Genomic DNA, 18,450 nt, shown 5'->3' with positions numbered 1-18,450 from the left:
AATAAACACTCACAACTTCCATTTCTAATTCACCTGCATTATTCTCTCTAGTCTCTACCCAAAACACTACCAAACGCAGGAGGACTCGAGAGCAAAACCTAAACCACAACTAATACACAAGGGAAGAAGGAAGCACATATTACTAATATACGAACTGTTTAACACTAATCTTGGGTTCCAGGGTAGCGTGCCACTCGCCTCAAAGTGCTTCAGCGCCTTGTCAAGGGTAGTAAGCGCTATATAAATACAACTTACAACTGCAATATGTCTCAAGCTCCTCACATTGTTTGTCTATAAGGCACAAGTTCCTTACATTGTGCCTTATAGACCCTATTGTTTCCGTAATGCCGCTCGTGGTCCTTGAATGTACTGCTCTTAGTGCCAATATCGGCAACAGTTGTCACAAAACACATAAGTACATAAATAAACCACACAACACTGTATTGTAAGTGGAGAAATATTGCTGCAGGTTTATTAGCATAACCAATATGCAAACATGGTGGGTTATCTTACGGGCGATCCCAGGGCAGGCCAGCCCCTATGCCGCCTGCCCGTCTGATAAGCCTAGAGTCACCATGGCAACGCCAAATGGTGTATACCAACTAATGGGAGGGGCCACCCCTCCCATCCGTGGACCCCCAGTCCACTTGCTTCACATGCCCCCTGCCCCGTGAGGGGTAGGCGGAGCATACATGGCAGCCCCCAGGTGCTCAGACCCACAACCGCCTGTCGGCTAACGGGGCGCTGTCGTTCTTCCAGGGGACACCGCTAAAACATCCCTGGGTATCCTGGCTTAGCACCCCGCGGTGCTGCTGCATGATGTACCCCTTGGTATGTGCAGACCCTGGATCGCCCTGTAACTCCTCCTGCAACACAAAGCAACATTGTTAGAAGACCTAACCCCCCCTTTGTACCTCCGGGCGCTGGGTAGCGGAGGGGCGGGCAAGGCGAACAAGAGGACAAGAGGGCGAGGAGGGGGCGGAGACAGTATAAATACCCCTGTCTCCTCCCCACCCCCGCCGGAAGCAGCCATCTGCTGGGGTCTCCCCTGGTGTACCCAGGGACTAGACCTCCCACCCCTGTGCCTTCCTGTGGCACCAAGGCGGCTGCCCTCTTAGGGGGGGACCGCTGCGCAACCCCCCCCCGGGCAGCCTTACATAGCGCTGGGAGGCCCTCGGGTAGCCATGCGCTTAAGAAATACCTATTCATTCATTCATTGTCCATACGCCCCACGCTCCTCACGCTGTCCATACGCCCCACGCTCCTCACGCTGTCCATATGCCCCAAGCTCCTCACATGTCCATACGCCTCACGCTCCTCACACTCACGCTGTCCATACGCCCCACGCTCCTCACGCTGTCCATACGCCCCACGCTCCTCACGCCCACGCTTCTCACGCTGTCCATACGCCCCACGCTCCTCACGCTGTCCATACGCCCCACGCTCCTCACGCCCACGCTTCTCACGCTGTCCATACGCCCCACGCTCCTCACGCTGTCCATACGCCTCACGCTCCTCACGCCCACGCTTCTCACGCTGTCCATATGCCCCACACTCCTCACGCTGGCCATATGCCCCTAGATTCCTCACACGCTGGCCATATGCCCGAGGCTTCTCACGCAGTTCCTGTGCCTCACGCTCCTCACGCTGTCACACTGTTCACGTGACTTTAGCTCCCAACTTGTCTCTGTGGTCCAAGTTCCTTACATTGTCCATATGCCCCAAGACTCCTGACACTCTCCATATGCGCATCTCTCCTCACATTCGTTATAAGGCCCTAGACTACGCACACTGTCCATGTGCTGATGCTTCTCCTACTGTCCATGTGCCTCAGGCGCCTCACACTGTCCACATGACCCAAGCCCCTCACATTGTCTGTGCGGCCAAAGATCCTCACATTGCTATATGCCATAAGCATCTTACACCGTCTCAGGTACGCATATGCAGTAAGCTCCTCACATTATTCATATGCCCCAGAGTTATCATGTTGTTCATATGTCCCGGCTACTCACATTGTGTGTACTTTTGTCCTAAACTGCTCACAATGTCTGAACTTCTACCCTAAACTCAGCACACTGTCTTTCCACGGGCCCCAGGCTCATTACACTGCCTATCCAGGTGCCCCGGGTTTATCACGGCTGTCCACATGCTCCAGGCTCATCACATTGTCTGTCCATGTGCCTCTGGCTTATCACAAGGTCTGTCCACGTGCCTCAGGCTCATCACTCTGCCTGTCCGTGTGCCTCAGGCTCATCGCGTTGTCTGTCCACGTGCCCCAGGCTCATCACATTGCCTGTCCATGTGCCCCTGGATCATCACATTGTCTGTCCTCGTGCCCCAGTCTCATCACTTTGTCTGTCCACGTGCCCCAGTCTCATTGCATGGTCTGTTCATGTGCCCCAGTCTCATCACATTGCCTGTCCATGTGCCCCAGGCTCATCACACTGTCCGCGTGCCCAAGACTCATAACATTGTCTGTTCTCGTGACCCAGGCTCATCACGTTGTCTGTTCTCGTGCCCCAGGTTCCTCACGTTGTCTGTTCTCGTGCCCCAGGTTCATCACGTTGTCTGTTCATGTGCCCCAGGCTTGTCACACTGCCTGTCCTCCTGCCCCAGGCTCATCACACTGTCTTTCCACGGGTCCCAGGCTCATCACACTGCCTATCCACGTGCCCCGGGCTCATCACAGCTGTCCATGTGCCTCAGGCTCATCACGTTGTCTGTCCACGTGCTCCAGGCTCATCATGTTGTCTGTCTACGTGCCTCAGGCTCTTCACACGGTCCATTCAAGTGCCCCAGGCTCATCACATGGTCTGTCCACGTACCAGAGGCTCATCACACTGCCTGTCCACGTTCCTCAGGCTCATCACACTGTCTGTTCATGTATCCCAGGCTCATCACACGGTCTGTCCACGTGCCCCAGGCTCATCACACTGCCTGTCCACATGCTCCAGGCTCATCACATTGTCTGTCAACGTGCCTCAGGCTTATCACAAGGTCTGTCCACGTGCCTCAGGCTCATCACTCTGCCTGTTCACGTACCCCAGTCTCATCGCATGGTCTGTTCATGTGCCCCAGTCTCATCACACTGCCTGTCCACGTGCCCCAGGCTCCTCCCATTGTCTGTCCACGTGCCCCAAGCTCATCACACTGTCTGTCTACATGTCTAATGCTCATCAAATTGCCTGTCCACTTGCCCCAGGCTTCTCCCATTACCTGTTCATGTGCCCCAGTCTCATCACATTGCCTGTCCATGTGCCCCAGTCTTATCGCATTGTCTGTCCACATGCCCCAGTCTCATCACTTTGTCTGTCCACGTGACCCAGTCTCATCGCATGGTCTGTTCATGTGCCCCAGTCTCATCACATTGCCTGTCCATGTGCCCCTGGATCATCACATTGTCTGTCCGTGTGCCAGAGGCTCATAACATTGTCTGTTCTCGTGCCCCAAGCTCATCACGTTGTCTGTTCTCGTGCCCCAGGTTCATCACGTTGTCTGTACATGTGCCCCAGGCTTGTCACTCTGCCTTTCCTCGTGTCCCAGGTTCATCACACTGTCTTTCCACGGGTCCCAGGCTCATCACACTGCCTATCCACATGCCCCGGGCTCATCACAGCTGTCCATGTGCCTCAGGCTCATCACGCTGTCTGTCCACGTGCTCCATGCTCATCATATTGTCTATCCACGTGCCTCAGGCTCTTCACACGGTCCTTTCAAGTGCCCCAGGCTCATCACACGGTCTGTCCACGTACCACAGGCTCATCACATTGTCTGTTCTCGTGCCCCAGGCTTATCACTTAGTCTGTTCTCGTGCCCCAGGTTCATCACGTTGTCTTTCCACGGGCCCCAGGCTCATCACACTGCCTGTCCACATGCTCCGGGCTCATCACATTGTCTGTCAACGTGCCCCAGGCTCCTCACATTGTCTGCTGACGTGCCCCAGGCTCATCACACTGTCTGTTCACGTACCCCAGTCTCATCGCATGGTCTGTTCATGTGCCCCAGTCTCATCACATTGCCAGTCCATGTGCCCCTGGATCATCACATTGTCTGTCCGCGTGCCAGAGGCTCATAACATTGTCTGTTCTCGTGCCCCAGGCTTATCACTTAGTCTGTTCTCGTGCCCCAGGTTCATCACGTTGTCTTTCCACGGGCCCCAGGCTCATCACACTGCCTATCCACGTGCCCCGGGCTCATCACAGCTGTCCATGTGCCTCAGGCTCATCACATTGTCTGTCCACGTGCTCCAGGCTCATCATATTGTCCATCCACATGCCTCAGGCTCTTCACACGGTCCTTCCAAGTGCCCCAGGCTCATCACACGGTCTGTCCGCGTACCACAGGCTCATCACACTGCCCGTCCAGGTGCCTCAGGCTCATCACACTGTCTGTCAACGTGCCCCAGGCTCCTCACATTGTCTCTTCATGCACCCCAGTCTCATCACTTTGTCTGTCCACGTGCCCCAGTCTCATCGCATGGTCTGTTCATGTGCCCCAGTCTCATCACATTGCCTTTCCATGTGCCCCTGGATCATCACATTGTCTGTCCTCGTGCCCCAGTCTCATCACTTTGTCTGTCCACGTGCCCCAGTCTCATTGCATGGTCTGTTCATGTGCCCCAGTCTCATCACATTGCCTGTCCATGTGCCCCAGGCTCATCACACTGTCCGCGTGCCCAAGACTCATAACATTGTCTGTTCTCTTGACCCAGGCTCATCACGTTGTCTGTTCTCGTGCCCCAGGTTCATCACGTTGTCTGTTCATGTGCCCCAGGTTTGTCACACTGCCTGTCCTCCTGCCCCAGGCTCATCACACTGTCTTTCCATGGGCCCCAGGCTCATCACACTGCCTATCCACGTGCCCCGGGCTCATCACAGCTGTCCATGTGCCTCAGGCTCATCACGTTGTCTGTCCACGTTCTCCAGGCTCATCATGTTGTCTGTCTACGTGCCTCAGGCTCTTCACACGGTCCTTTCAAGTGCCCCAGGCTCATCACACTGTCTGTTCATGTACCCCAGGCTCATCACACGGTCTGTCCACGTGCCCCAGGCTCATCACACTGCCTGTCCACATGCTCCAGGCTCATCACATTGTCTGTCAACGTGCCCCAGGCTCCTCACATTGTCTGCTGACATGCCCCAGGCTCATCACACTGTCTGTTAACGTACCCCAGTCTCATCGCATGGTCTGTCCACGTGCCCCAGTCTCATCGCATGGTCTCTTCATGTGCCCCAGTCTCATCACATTGCCTGTCCATGTGCCCCATGCTCCTCACATATCGATGTGTTTCATGCTCCTCACACTGTCCATGTGTTTCAAGCTCCTCCACTGTCACACCTATGGCCCAAGATCCTCACATGCTTCAGATTCTCCAAGGTCCTCCCACTGTCCATGTGTCTCAGGTTTCTCAAACTGCCCACGCACCCAAGGCTTCGCTCCTGGTCCCTTCATGTGACTCAAGATTCTCACACTGTCCATATGTTCTAGCTTCCGCATAGTTTTCATACGCTCCTACACTCTACACACTGTTCATATGCCCAGGATCTTCCCACCTTCCACATCCTTCAGGCTTCCCACACAGCCCGTGTCCCCCAAGCTCCTCACATGGTCTTTCCATGTGCCACAGGCTCCTCACGCTGCTGGCCATGCTTCTGTACCTGTGCATAAGGCTCCTCACATTTTATATACATGTGTCCTAAGCTCCGCGCATGGTGTTTCCTTGTTCTCATACCATCCATGTGCACACACTCCTCACATTGCCTGTCCATGGGTCACAGCAGTGCTTAATTTGCAAAACAAAATTAGTGCCATGGCCCTTGCCAGCAGGCCACTGCAGCTTGCATCACCCATTGCCCCTGCCAGCGGGGCCAATGACACTACCAACATGACTACTAACCATCACACTCCTGCAATTCACACTATTCCAGGCCCCCAAAGACATAAGTATTCCTTGGACAGCAGAGTCAGTATTTTATAATGTATAGTCAATAAATAAACCACTGTTCTTGTGCTCATCTGCAAGTGAGGCAAACAGTGCCACCATTAACCCCGGGCGGGGACCTCCGCTCCGCCCGCGGAGTGTGCGGAGATTTGCCTTCTCCCCTGCAGTCGCGGTGGGGAGCCCGTACTGGTGGTGGAACCTCAGCAATGAGAAACTGCAATGCAGAGGTTTCCCCACGTGTGCAGGCCCCCTAATCACGACTGTGGGGCCTCTGCCACGAGTGCGGAGGCCCTTTGTGAATCGGGCCCAGTATCCTTCCACCAGCACTGCTGTCTGTAAACTGGCCTTTAAATCTTGTGCTCGTTACATTACATTTGCTGTGCATTCAAACACAGATGTCAAATGTCAGGCTCTGATTTAGTTCTTGGTGGGCGGGTTACTCCGTCACCACAGTGACAGATATCCCATCCGCCGAAATATAAATCCCATTATGTCCTATAGGATTTATATTTCGACGGACGAGATATTCGTCACCGTTGTGACGGAATAACTCGTCCACCAAGAACTAAATCAGGCCCTCTGTCTTCCAAGGGGAGCTTGGTGTTTACTTTTCTTTATCTGACTTCAAAGTGGGAGGATTTATGTGACAATCATGCTGGCTACTTGGGGTATGCTGGAGGAAGGCTGTACGATGTTATTATTTTTTTCTAACACAAACCAAAATTTAAATGCCTGTAAATGTCTTTATATTTCAGAATTTATCAGAATTAGGAAAGCACAAATGAAGCATATTTTTGACAAATTCTGAAATGTTTTGGAAACAAATATTTTAATATGATCAAAACAAATCAATACACTAGGTGATGACATCTGAAAAACAAATTATCGCTTGTGCGCGCTATACTTTTAACAGTAAAACTGTATGTCTATGCAAATGAAATTGTCATTTCAACTGAAGATGTGTTGTCTAATGGCAGTGTGTTACCACACAATACATACTCCACTTTACCCCACTCCACTCTACTCTGAACCAATCCACACTATATCCACTCCACTCACCTCACACTGCGTCACTGCACTCTACTCTGCACCACTCCACTCTATTCCACTTCACTCTGTCTCTCTATTCTGCGCCACTCTGCTCTATGCCAATGCACTCTACCCCCCTCCACTCTGCTGTGGACCACTGCACCCTTCACCACTGCACTCTACACCTCTCCACTCTACGTCAGTCCACTCTATGCTACTCTACTCTGCAACACTGCAATCTATGCCACTGCACTTTACGCCAATGCACACTACTCTGTACCACTCCACTCTACGCCAATGCACGCTATGCCAATCAACTCTATGCTACTCTAATCTGCTCTACACCACTGCACTTTATGCCATTTTACTCTATGCCACTGCACTCTACCCTGCACCACTCCACTCTACCATGCACCACTCCACTCAGCTCTGAAACAAAGTACTCTTTGCCACTGCATTCTATGCCACTGCACTCAGTGACACTGCACTCTGCACCTCTACACTGCAACACTTCACTCTGCGCCACTTTACTCTCTACCACTCTACTCTATGCAATTGCACTCTACTCTAACCACTGCACTCTATTCCAATTCATTCCACGCCAACCTACTCTGCACCTCTGCACTGTACACCGCTATATGTTTCTATGCAACACTCTACACCACTGCATTCTATTCCACTGCACTGTACACCTGTGCACTCTACTCTGCACTACTGTACTCTATGTCACTGTTCTCTACGTCACTCTACTCTGCTCCACTCTACTCTACACCACTGCACTCAACAGTTTACTCTGCAACATTGCACTCTATGCCACTGGTCTATGCCACTATACTCTATGCCACTGCACTCTGTGCTTCTGCACTCTAAACCACAGCACTCTATGCCACTTCACCCTAAGCCGCTCTATGCCAATGCACTCTACTCTGCATCACTCCATTCTACGTAACGGCACGCTACCCTGCACCACTCCACTCTACTCTGCACCACTCCACTCTACGCCACTTCACTCAACGCCAAACTACTCTGTAATACTGCACCCTCTGCCACTTAATTCTACACCACTCTACTCTGCACCACTGCATTCCATATCACTGCTCTCTACTCTGCATCACTCTACTCTATGCCCAGGGGCTTCGTGAACCTCCCAATTTAGAAGCTACTGCGGGGCTGGAGTTACTGATGGGCCTCTTCTGTCTGCAACTCCACAGATAACGGCTCATAAATAATGTGAAAGGGTGGGTGAGTGAGTGAGTGAAAGGATGGAGGGATAGGTGTGTGAGTGAAAGGGTGGATGGATGGGTGAGTGAAAGGGTGCGCAGGGAGTAAACAGCGTTTACAACGCTGTCAACACAACGCGCTTCCATTACAACGCAGTCGTTACAAAAACAGGTTTGTTTCTACGCGATCCATTACATCACAAGTCGTATCAACGACTTGCTGTAGGGGGCGTGCAACACCAAGGAATGTTTTGGATTTAAAATCCAACACCTTCCCTGCTGTTTCGTAAACTGGAGTAGGTATAGTCATTAATACTATTCCTAATTCCAGCGCACCCCCTTCAGCAAGTTGTTCAAATGACTTGCGATGTGATGGATTGCGTAGAAAGAACGCGGTTGTAATGTAATGTGTGGTGAAAGCATTTGTTGTAAAGGGCCATATCCTGGGCAGGTATATGGATGAATGAGTGAAAGGGTGTATGTGAGGATAGATGAGCGAAAGAATGGATAGATGAGTGAAAGGGAAGTGGATGGATGGATTAAAGGATGGGTGGATGGATAAGTGAAATAATGGATGGATGAATGAACGGGAGGGTGGATGGACAGATGAAAGGATGGATGAATGAGTGAAAGAGTGGATGGATGATGAGAGAAAGGATGGATGGATGAGTGACTGAATGAGTGAAAGAGTGGATGGATGGATGGATAGAGTGAAAAGGTTGATGAATGGACAGAGTGAAAGGATGAATAGACGGACGAGTGAAAGGATGGATCTTGGGGCATCGTGAACCCCAAACTTTAGCAGTTATAGCAGGGGTGAAGTTCCTGATGGGCCTCTTCTGTCTTGGCAGACAACAGTGAATGAGTGAAAGGATGGATAGATGGATGAATAGATGTGTGAGTGAAAGGGTGGATGGGTGAGTGAAAGGATGGATGGATGAATGAGAGAAAGAATGGCTGAGTCAAAGAATGAATGGATGAGTGAAAGGGCGGATGGATTAAATGTTGGATAGATGCATGAAAGAATGGATGGGTGAGTGAAAGGATGGATGGATGATGAGAGGAAGGATGGATGTTAGATGGGTGTGAGTGAAAAGAGGGATGACTAAGTGAAAGGATGGGTGGATGGAATGAGTGAAAGGGAGGATGGATGGATGAATGAAAGGGTGGATGAGTGAAAGGGTGGATAGACAGATGATAAGAGAAAAGATGGATGGATGTGTGAAAGGATGGATGGGTGGGATGAGTGAAAAGGGAGGATGAACGGATGGATTGATGGAGGGATTAAACAGATGGATGGGTGAAAGGCTGGCTGGATGGATGAGCGAAAGTTTGGATGGATGAGTGAAAGGATGGATGATGAGAGAAAGGATTGATGAGTGAAAGTACGCATGTATAAATGAAAGGGAGAGCAGATTGATGGATAAAAGTTTAAATGGTTTTACGACGGAACAAAATCCCTAACCCGCATGCCTATACAACGCTGTCTGAATAATGGTCGCGTCTTAACCACGCATTGCTTTACCACGAATTTTCATGGTAAAGGTATGCATGGTAAAGGGGTACATGTGGCTAGGATCGCCACCCCACTCCCCACTGCCCTGAGGTACAACCCACCCCCTCCCTCCCACCCTGAGGTGCAACCCACCCCCTCCCTCCCACCCTGAGGTGCAAATACCCCTACTCCCTCCCAACCCCCACGCTGTGCCCTTACCCTGCCTTAATGCCTAAAACCCTGTCCCTTAACCTAGTCCTGGCCAGCCCTGACCCAGCCCCAGGAACTGCCCGCCATTTCCTAAGCCTTAAAAACGACCCTGACTTACCATTCCCCTCCCCCTTGAGGCCTAATACTCTAACCCCTAATAAAAAAAAACTACCCCAACACTCCCCCAGCCCTAAAAACTACTCTGACACCCCAGCCCTGAAAACTACCCCTGACCCCCAGCCCTGAAAACGTGCCCCACCCCCCAGCCCTGAAAACTAGCCCCACCCTCAGCCCTGAAAGCTAGCCCCAATCCCCCAGCCCTGAGAACTACCTCCAACCCCCCAGCCCTGAAGAATAGCCCTGAAACCCGCAGCCCGGAAACCTACCCTGACCCCCCAGCCCTGATAACTAGCCCCACCTCCCAGCCCTGAAAACTAGCTCCAGTCCCCCCAGCTAACCTTGACCCATCCCCCAGCCCCACTTAAAACAACCCTGGACCAGCCCCACTTAAAACAACCCGACGCACCCCAGCCTACAAAAGGATGAGCAAAAGGGTGGTTAAATGGATGGACTGATGAGTGAAAATGTGGATGGATGAGTGAGTGAGTGAAAGGATGGATGAGTGAAATGGTAAATGGATAGGTGGGTGAGTGGATGGAAGGGTAGATGGATGAGTGAAAGGATGGATGGCTGAGGGAAAAGGAGGATGGAGTGAAAGGGTGGATGGGTGAGTGAACGGATAAATTGATGAATGCTTGAAAGTATGGATGGAACAGTGAAAGGATGAATGGATAGATAGATAGATGAATGGATGAATAGGTTTGGAGATGGATGGATAGGGTTGGATATAGATGGGTAGATGGACGGAATGGTGAAAGATTGAATGATGGATGACAGAATGTAAGGATGAAATGGTGGATATCAGCAGGTGGATGGAAGGATGAAAGGATGATGGATAGATGCTTGGATGGAAAAGACAAGAGAGCTCTTCTGGGGAGGGTCGTGATGACTTGTTTGCTTCGTGTCATTAGAGCTTTGATTCGAAGTGGGGGATATTTTAATTTTCAGGCTACTCACTTGTCTACTTCACTCTGCTGCACTCTACGCCAATGCAGTAACTTTTAGCCATGCTAAACAGAAACCACACTAATGTACAACATGGCTAAACATATTGGCAAACCCAATCACTCTTGCATAAGCAGGACCTATTGGCTTTGCTTGTTTAATTTTAAACCAACATTTCCTGTAGGCCCATAACAGGTCATAGAAGTGTCTCAAAATTCAAATTGCTGTTTATTATAAAATTAGTACTTTAACCCGTTCCCTGCTCATGACGGAACCACTCCGTCATGAGCTACGGGCGCCGTGTGCTCATGACGGAGTGGTTCCGTCATGCTGCGGCCGTTGGCGGCCGCTCCGCCCACGCGGCACTGATTCCCCGCCTGTGCGGGCGATCAATGCAAGTGGGCGGAGTCATGACGGAACCACGCCGTCATGAGCACAGCTCGCCGGTGACTCATGACGGCGTGGTTCCGTCATGAGCATGGCGGCGCCGCGCTCACCCCGCACCCCCCCAGCGCCGCGGCGGAATTCGTGCCGCGGCGAAGGGGTTAAATCACAATAAAGAGCGAGGAACTAGAGTAGCTAGTTCACTTCCCCAGGGGTTGTACAGTAATCAAAAAGAGCTAGCTACTTTGATAATGCTCATATTGTATGTGTCTTATTGGGAAAACCTATTGGTCGGAGTTCCTGGCCGGACACATCAGGTGATACAGCGGATCCTGAGATCACGCCAAAGTGCATGAGTGTCTTGGATCCCGGCCAGAGACTCATGCAGTTTGTCCCCCGAAGTTAGGAAGTACAAACAGAGAGGAAGACCTCCTCTTACAATTATAGCACCTTAGCGAGTGCTTCGCATAGGGCGCTTACAACACGCGAGTCCCTTGTCTCACCCCCTCACACATAGGTCCTGAAGAAAGCCAGTTTTTAACCAAAGGCCTGCGAGAAACTAGTTGACCACACTGGACGTGAGAGACCATAAGTCTCCCCTACCACGTCCAAAAGCCTTGTTTTGAACCCTGACTAGGGCCCACTAAATAAATTAACCGATTGGGACCGCTAGGACAGCATTTTAACCCCACTCCAAACACCTTCACTGCACACTCACCTAACACAACCTGCTCCGCTGTAATCAGGCGTCGTAGCACACCTGAGGCACACTCGGAGCCTCGGGTGGGGCCCCATGAGGAAGCACGCCACCAACTAGGTTGGTGGGTGAGGGCCTTCCTAAAAACCAATAGGTTATCCCAATAAGACACATACAATATGGGCATTATCAAAGTAGCTAGCTCTTTTTGATCACTATATTATAAAACCAGGACAGACTGAAGGCGGCTCTGATGACCTTGTAGGGGACGGGGTAATGTTTGCCAGGTCTGGTCGGACTAATGTATCCACTACAGAAATCGAAATCATAGTTCCAGGTTCGGCTCCTGTCAGACTTTCATGCTTCCAAGGTCGATAAAATACGTACTTTTCTGATGGTTAATGGAAAAAATGTGTTATTTCCAAATATTATGTTGGCAGCATTGGGGAGTGGGGCTCTGGGTGAGGGCAGTGTTTGATCCTGGGCACCGGGCAAGTTCTTTGTCCTGCTAGAAACCCTATGGCAATGAGCTGCTTGGCGCCAGGGGAGGGTTGGAGAGCACCTCTCCTAGGCCAGTGTGGACTCCAGTGAAAGCCCAGCCCCAGGGTGCTCGGCGTGGTTTCTTCACGTGTGGCCCCTCGTGGCCCCGTCACGTCACGCAGGAAGCAGGCAGTGACTCATCCGCTTTTGTTTTTCTCTCGAGGTAGAGAGAAAGTTGGTTTTGGTAATCCAGGCCCGGTGTCCCCCTTACACTGACTTCCGGCCATTGTCTCCGGCGTCGAGGAAGCAGCCAGAAAGGAAAGGGTGGCTTTTCAATTCCGCCAGCCCCTGCGCCCACACGCTCCTTCCGTGCCGATCTGTGCTCGTGAACTTGGACAAGGACCCAGTGGCGTGAAAGACAGTACATGGATCTCACGAGCTGAGGCCTACCACAGCAGAGCTATCCCTCAGGTTACATCAATGTAACAGTAACTTGTCTACCACAGCAGAGCTATCCCTCGGGTTACATCAATGTAACAGTAACTTGTCTACCACAGAAGAGCTATCCCTCAGGTTACATCAATGTAACAGTAACTTGTCTACCACAGCAGAGCTATCCCTCAGGTTACATCAATGTAACAGTAACTTGTCTACCACATCAGAGCTATCCCTCAGTTACAGTGATTTTACAGTATCCTGTCCAGCAGAGCTATCACTCAGGTTACATAGATCTTACAGACTCAGACCTACAACAGCAGTTATTCCTCAATGTTACAACAATCTTACGCTATTGACCCACCACAGCAGAGCTATCCCTCAAGTTACCAAACCCCAGAGATCGACGTAATCGGAGGGACAGGGAACGACGTAGTCAGCGGGATGGGAAACAACGTAATCAGCGGGACGGGGAACGACTTAGTCAGGGGGACGGAGAACGACGTAGTCAGGGGGACGGGGAACGACGTAGTCAGCGGGATGAGAAACAACGTAATCAGCGAGACGGGGAACGATGTAGTCAGGGGAACGACGTAGTCAGGGGGACAGGGAGTGACGTAGTCAGGGGGACGGGGAACGACCTAGTCAGGGGGACGGGCAGGGCTGGACTGGGAACAGAAACCGGCCCTGGCAAACTGCTCAGCTGGCCGCCCCTGGGGTTAGGGGAAGTGCAGCCGAGCAGTTTGCGAGGGCCGGTTTCGGCCGATTTTGTTACCGGGGGCCGATATTGCCGACCCCCGGTAAAAAAACGGCCCCCAGGGAGCCAAAACCGGCCCCCACCCTAGCGGCCTACCGGGGAAACGCCCGGTGCCCGCTATGGCCAGTCCGGCCCTGGAGACGGGGAACGACGTAGTCAGGGGGACAGGGAACAACGTAGTCAGGGGGGCGGGGAACGACGTAGTCAGCCGGACGGGGAACGACATAGTGAGTAGGACGGGGAATGGCGTAGTCAGGGGTCAGGGGGATGCGGAATGACGTAGTCAGCGGGACAGGGAACAACATAATCAGCGGGATGGGGAACGATGTAGTCAGCGGGACGGGGAACGACGTAGTCAGGGGGTCAGGGGACGATGTAATCTGCGGGATAGGGAACAACGTTCCCATACTTTAATAATTTGACCAAAACAGTAACTGTACATTTTTATTTAAAAACACACCCGTTACACAACCACTGAGTTGCTGCAGTTGAAAGGGGGAAGAAGGGACTCTCCTACCGTGAAGTCTGAGAAGGGAGAGCTAGTTGAAGAAGAAACAAGCCTTCTCTCCAGGGTGCCTGCCACCTGAAAGAAATGTAAACCTGTGAACCAGGAGAGGCTTTAATTGATAGAATCTGGAATCTGTGCTTTTAATAGAAACCTAAAAATATGCTTTACACTTTTGAAAGTACTATAAACGTTCAATCAAAATGTTTGCCCATTTTGTGATAGCCTCTTTACACTGTTTGAAACAATCTTAGAGTGCTTTCTGTCGCAGGCTTGGACCTCGTAGCACTATAAATACATGTCACTATTTCTCCAATGCACCAACCAGATATCAAATCAGTGCCTCCTAGTTACACCCACAGACATCTCAAGTGATTGCATTAACCAACTGAGCTCTCCTACCAGGAAAAATGCATTTCCCACAGGTAAATTTAAGTTGCTTTTATTTTTCATCCAAGGTGTGAACATTGTATGTGGGTGAAAAGCCAAGAAAAACCATACAGGATATTTTGTTCTTTTTAGCCACTCTCGGTTCCCGCCCTCACACTAGCTGGCCACGCCCCCACTGTGCCCAGGATCACAGTTCACATACTTTTCTTTCAGCACTTCGACCACTGCATCTTCAAGTTACACAGATCTTACAAGGATTTACCGCAGCAGGAGACGTGTCCTTCAGCATGGACCTCACATACATGACCCTACTTCAGTAGAGGTTACATGGACAATATGAGTTCAGTCTAGGAAAGCAGAGCTATCTCCCATGTTACAAGTTCAAGCCTCAAACCGCAGACGTGCACCTTTTGCGCGCTTCACACGGGCTGTAAATGATGAGACGTCTCACAAAGAGGCGTGGCCAAAGAATTGTAACTCAATAAGTATTATCAGAGCGCTGACCTCTCTACGGGTGACACGCAGACAGTTCCTCAACCAGAGAACAAGAAGTCTTGTCAAGGAACAGCATGTGCGTCTCTTGGCCCCAGAGAAGGGGCAGGTGCTGTGCTGTCACCGGGGCAGCAGGTGCAGTAACTGTTCTCCCCATAGTACCACCATTGGCAACCTTCTCCACCCCTCCAGCGTAACATGCATGCTAATAAATAAACACACAACACATTTCTTGTTTGAGTAAAATTGCTGCAGGTTTATTACATACACCGTTATATAATATGGTGGGTTATCTTACGGGCGAACCAAGGGCAGGCAACCATCTGGGCCACCTGCCCGCCTGATGAGCCGGGCAGCACTGGGGCGAACCCCATATGTGCTGCCACTTCTGGTGATCCTTTTCCCGGATCACGTGACACATGGTCCCTTATTACTCACGCCCCTTTCAGGGCGGAGCGGAGCATAGCAAACCCCTGGTTGTTCAGGACCACAACCGCCCGAAGGACTAACGGGGCTCCGACACGGTTTTCAGGGACCCCCCATGAGGCTCCTGGGCTTTGGCTTTGGCACCCCCTATGGTGCTGCGCAGAGGTACCCTTCTGTACCCCTTTGCTTCCAGATTGCCCTGTAACTCTGCCTGCAATGAAAAAAGACAAACATTACAACATTCTCTGCCTCCTGCCTGCCACGAACCACGCCGGGTAAGCGGTAGGGTGGGAGACGGCATGTCCGGCGCGTGAAAGAGGACAAGATGCTGGGGGAGGCCTATATACCCCTCTCCCTGTCCTCGGGCCCAGGAAGTGACGCTCGCCTAGTGCGCCGCGACAAGGCTGGGGGGACTCCTCCCTGAGTCCCTGCCCCTAAGGGGGTGTGGGGTGCCCAGATGTTATTAGAGGGCTGCCCTCTTCAGTGGACCCCTGTGGGGGCCTCAGATATGCGCATAGTACCACCATTGGCAACCTTCCCCACCCCTCCAACGTAACATGCATGCTAATAAATAAACACACAACACATTTCTTGTTTGAGTAAAATTGCTGCAGGTTTATTACATACACCGTTATGTAATATGGTGGGTTATTTTACGGGCGATCCAAGGGCAGGCAACCATCTGGGCCGCCTGCCCTCCTGATGCGCCAAGCAGCACTGGGGCGAACCCCATCTGTGCTGCCACTTCTGGTGATCCTCCTACCGGATCACGTGACACATGGTCCCTTATTACTCACGCCCCTTTCAGGGCGGAGCGGAGCATAGCAAACCCCCGGTTGTTCAGGCCCACAACCGCCCGAAGGACTAACGGGGCGCCGACACGGTTTTCCAGGAACCTCCCATGAGGCTCCTGGGCTTTGGCACCCCCTATGGTGCTGCGCAGAGGTACCCTTCTGTACCCCTTTGCTTCCAGATCGCCCTGTAACTCCGCCACAGCTCTGGAGGTGGCCACCGTCGCCACGTGTCTGACACGCAAAAGAGGACAACAAGATGGTGGGGGAGGCCTATATACCCCTAACCCTGTCCTCAGGAAGTGACGCTCGTCTAGCGCACCGTGACAAGGCTGGGGGGACTCCTCCCTGAGTCCCTGCCCTTAAGGGGGTGTGGGGTGCCCAGATGGTACTAGAGGGCTGCCCTCTTCAGTGGCCCCCTGCGGGGGCCTCGGGCAGCCGCGAAGAGCAGACGGGTTGGGTGGGGAGGGCGCTGTGAATGCTTTCTTAAGGATCACATGGCTAGTGGCCCTGAGGGTGTTTGAAGCCTGTTTCTCTAGCTGAGGGATGCCTGCCCGTCTCATCGAGGGACAGCTTGCCTGTCATTGTCTCGTTGATGAACAGCCCGCCTGTCTCCTCAAGGGACAGCCTGCCTGTCTCTTTTTCTCCCAAGAGGTGGGAAGAGACACCCTGAGGGTTTTGAGCGTGTTTCTCTTGCTGAGGTACGGCTTGTCTATCTCGCTGAAGTACGGCTTGGCTGTCTTGTTATAGCCCGCCTGTCTCACCGAGGTACAGCCCGTCTATCTCATCCAGGGACAGCTACCTGTCTCTTTTTGTCCCCAGAGATGGGAAGAGACACCCTGAGGATTTTGAAGCGTGTTGCTCTTGCTGAGGTACGGCTTGGCTGTCTCCTTAGAAACCGCCTGTCTCAATGAGGTACAGCCCGTCTGTCTCACCGAGGTACAGCCCGTCTGTCTCATCGAGGGACAGCTCCCTGTCTCTTTACTCCCCAGAGTTGGGCAGAGAACGCCCTGAGGGTTTTGCACCTTGTTTCTCTAGTGAGAGGTACGGCTTGGCTGTCTCATTGTGGTACAGCCCGTCTGTCTCACCGAGTGGCAGCAGCCTGCCTGTCTCTTTATCCCCCAGAGGTGGGAAGAGAACGCCCTCAGGGTTTGTTTTGCACCATGTTTCTCTCGCCGAGGTACGGCTTGGCTGTCTCTTTGAGGTACAGCCCGTCTGTCTCACTGAGTGGCAGCAGCCTGCCTGTTTAGCCCCCAGAGGTGGGAAGAGAAAGCCCTGAGGGCTTTGCACCTTGTTTCTCTAGGTGAGGTACGGCTTAGCTGTTTCGCGGAGGTACGGCTTGTCTGTCTCGTTGAGGTGCGGCCCACCTGTCTCACCGAGGTACAGTCCGCCTCTCTCATGGAGGGACAGCCTGCCTGTCTCTTTGGCCCCCGGGAATAGAACGCCCTCAGGGTTTGTTATGCACCATGTTTCTCTCGCCGAGGTACGGCTTGGCTGTCTCTTTGAGGTACAGCCCGTCTGTCTCACTGAGTGGCAGCAGCCTGCCTGTTTAGCCCCCAGAGGGGGGAAGAGAAAGCCCTGAAGGCTTTGCACCTTGTTTCTCTAGGTGAGGTACGGCTTGGCTGTTTCGCGGAGGTTCGGCTTGTCTGTCTCGTTGAGGTGCGGCCCACCTGTCTCACCGAGGTACAGTCCGCCTCTCTCATGGAGGGACAGCCTGCCTGTCTCTTTGGCCCCCGGGAATAGAACGCCCTGAGCAGGGGCGTAACAAACGCCCCCGCAGCCCCCGCGGTGCGGGGGGGCCCCCAGTCTTCGGTTAGGTGAAGGGGGCCCCCTCAGCTCTTCGGTAAAGAGCTGGGAGAGAAATGCTTGCTGTAGAAAGCAGGTGCAGTCTGCAGCCTGCTCTGTGCTCCTCCCGTAGACCCAGGGCAGGAATGAAGAGAAACAAAGTAACAAGTTACATTGTTTCTCTTCAGTCAGAGCCCGGCCGGAAAAAGGATGGGGCCCCGCACTCTTCAGAAACACCGGGGCTTTCAGGGAGAGAGGTTAGACTTGTAAAGAGCAGGACAGATCACATTCTGCAGCGTTGTTGGTAAGTCTAGCAGTTTTAATTGTGAGTTTTCATTGTGAGCTCCT

General features: G+C 52.3%; 1 protein-coding gene across 1 annotated transcript in view; it reads right to left on the bottom strand.

Annotated features, from left to right (window-relative positions):
• The window catches only part of BCL6B (BCL6B transcription repressor), a 91,305-nt gene that overhangs the window by 55,349 nt on the left and 17,506 nt on the right, over positions 1 to 18,450 (bottom strand). The gene's annotated exons all lie outside the window — the stretch shown is intronic.

This window comes from Triturus cristatus, chromosome 12 (genome assembly GCF_964204655.1).
Source record: "Triturus cristatus chromosome 12, aTriCri1.1, whole genome shotgun sequence".
Lineage (NCBI taxonomy): Eukaryota > Metazoa > Chordata > Amphibia > Caudata > Salamandridae > Triturus > Triturus cristatus.
This window is presented reverse-complemented; position numbering and strand designations above follow the sequence as displayed.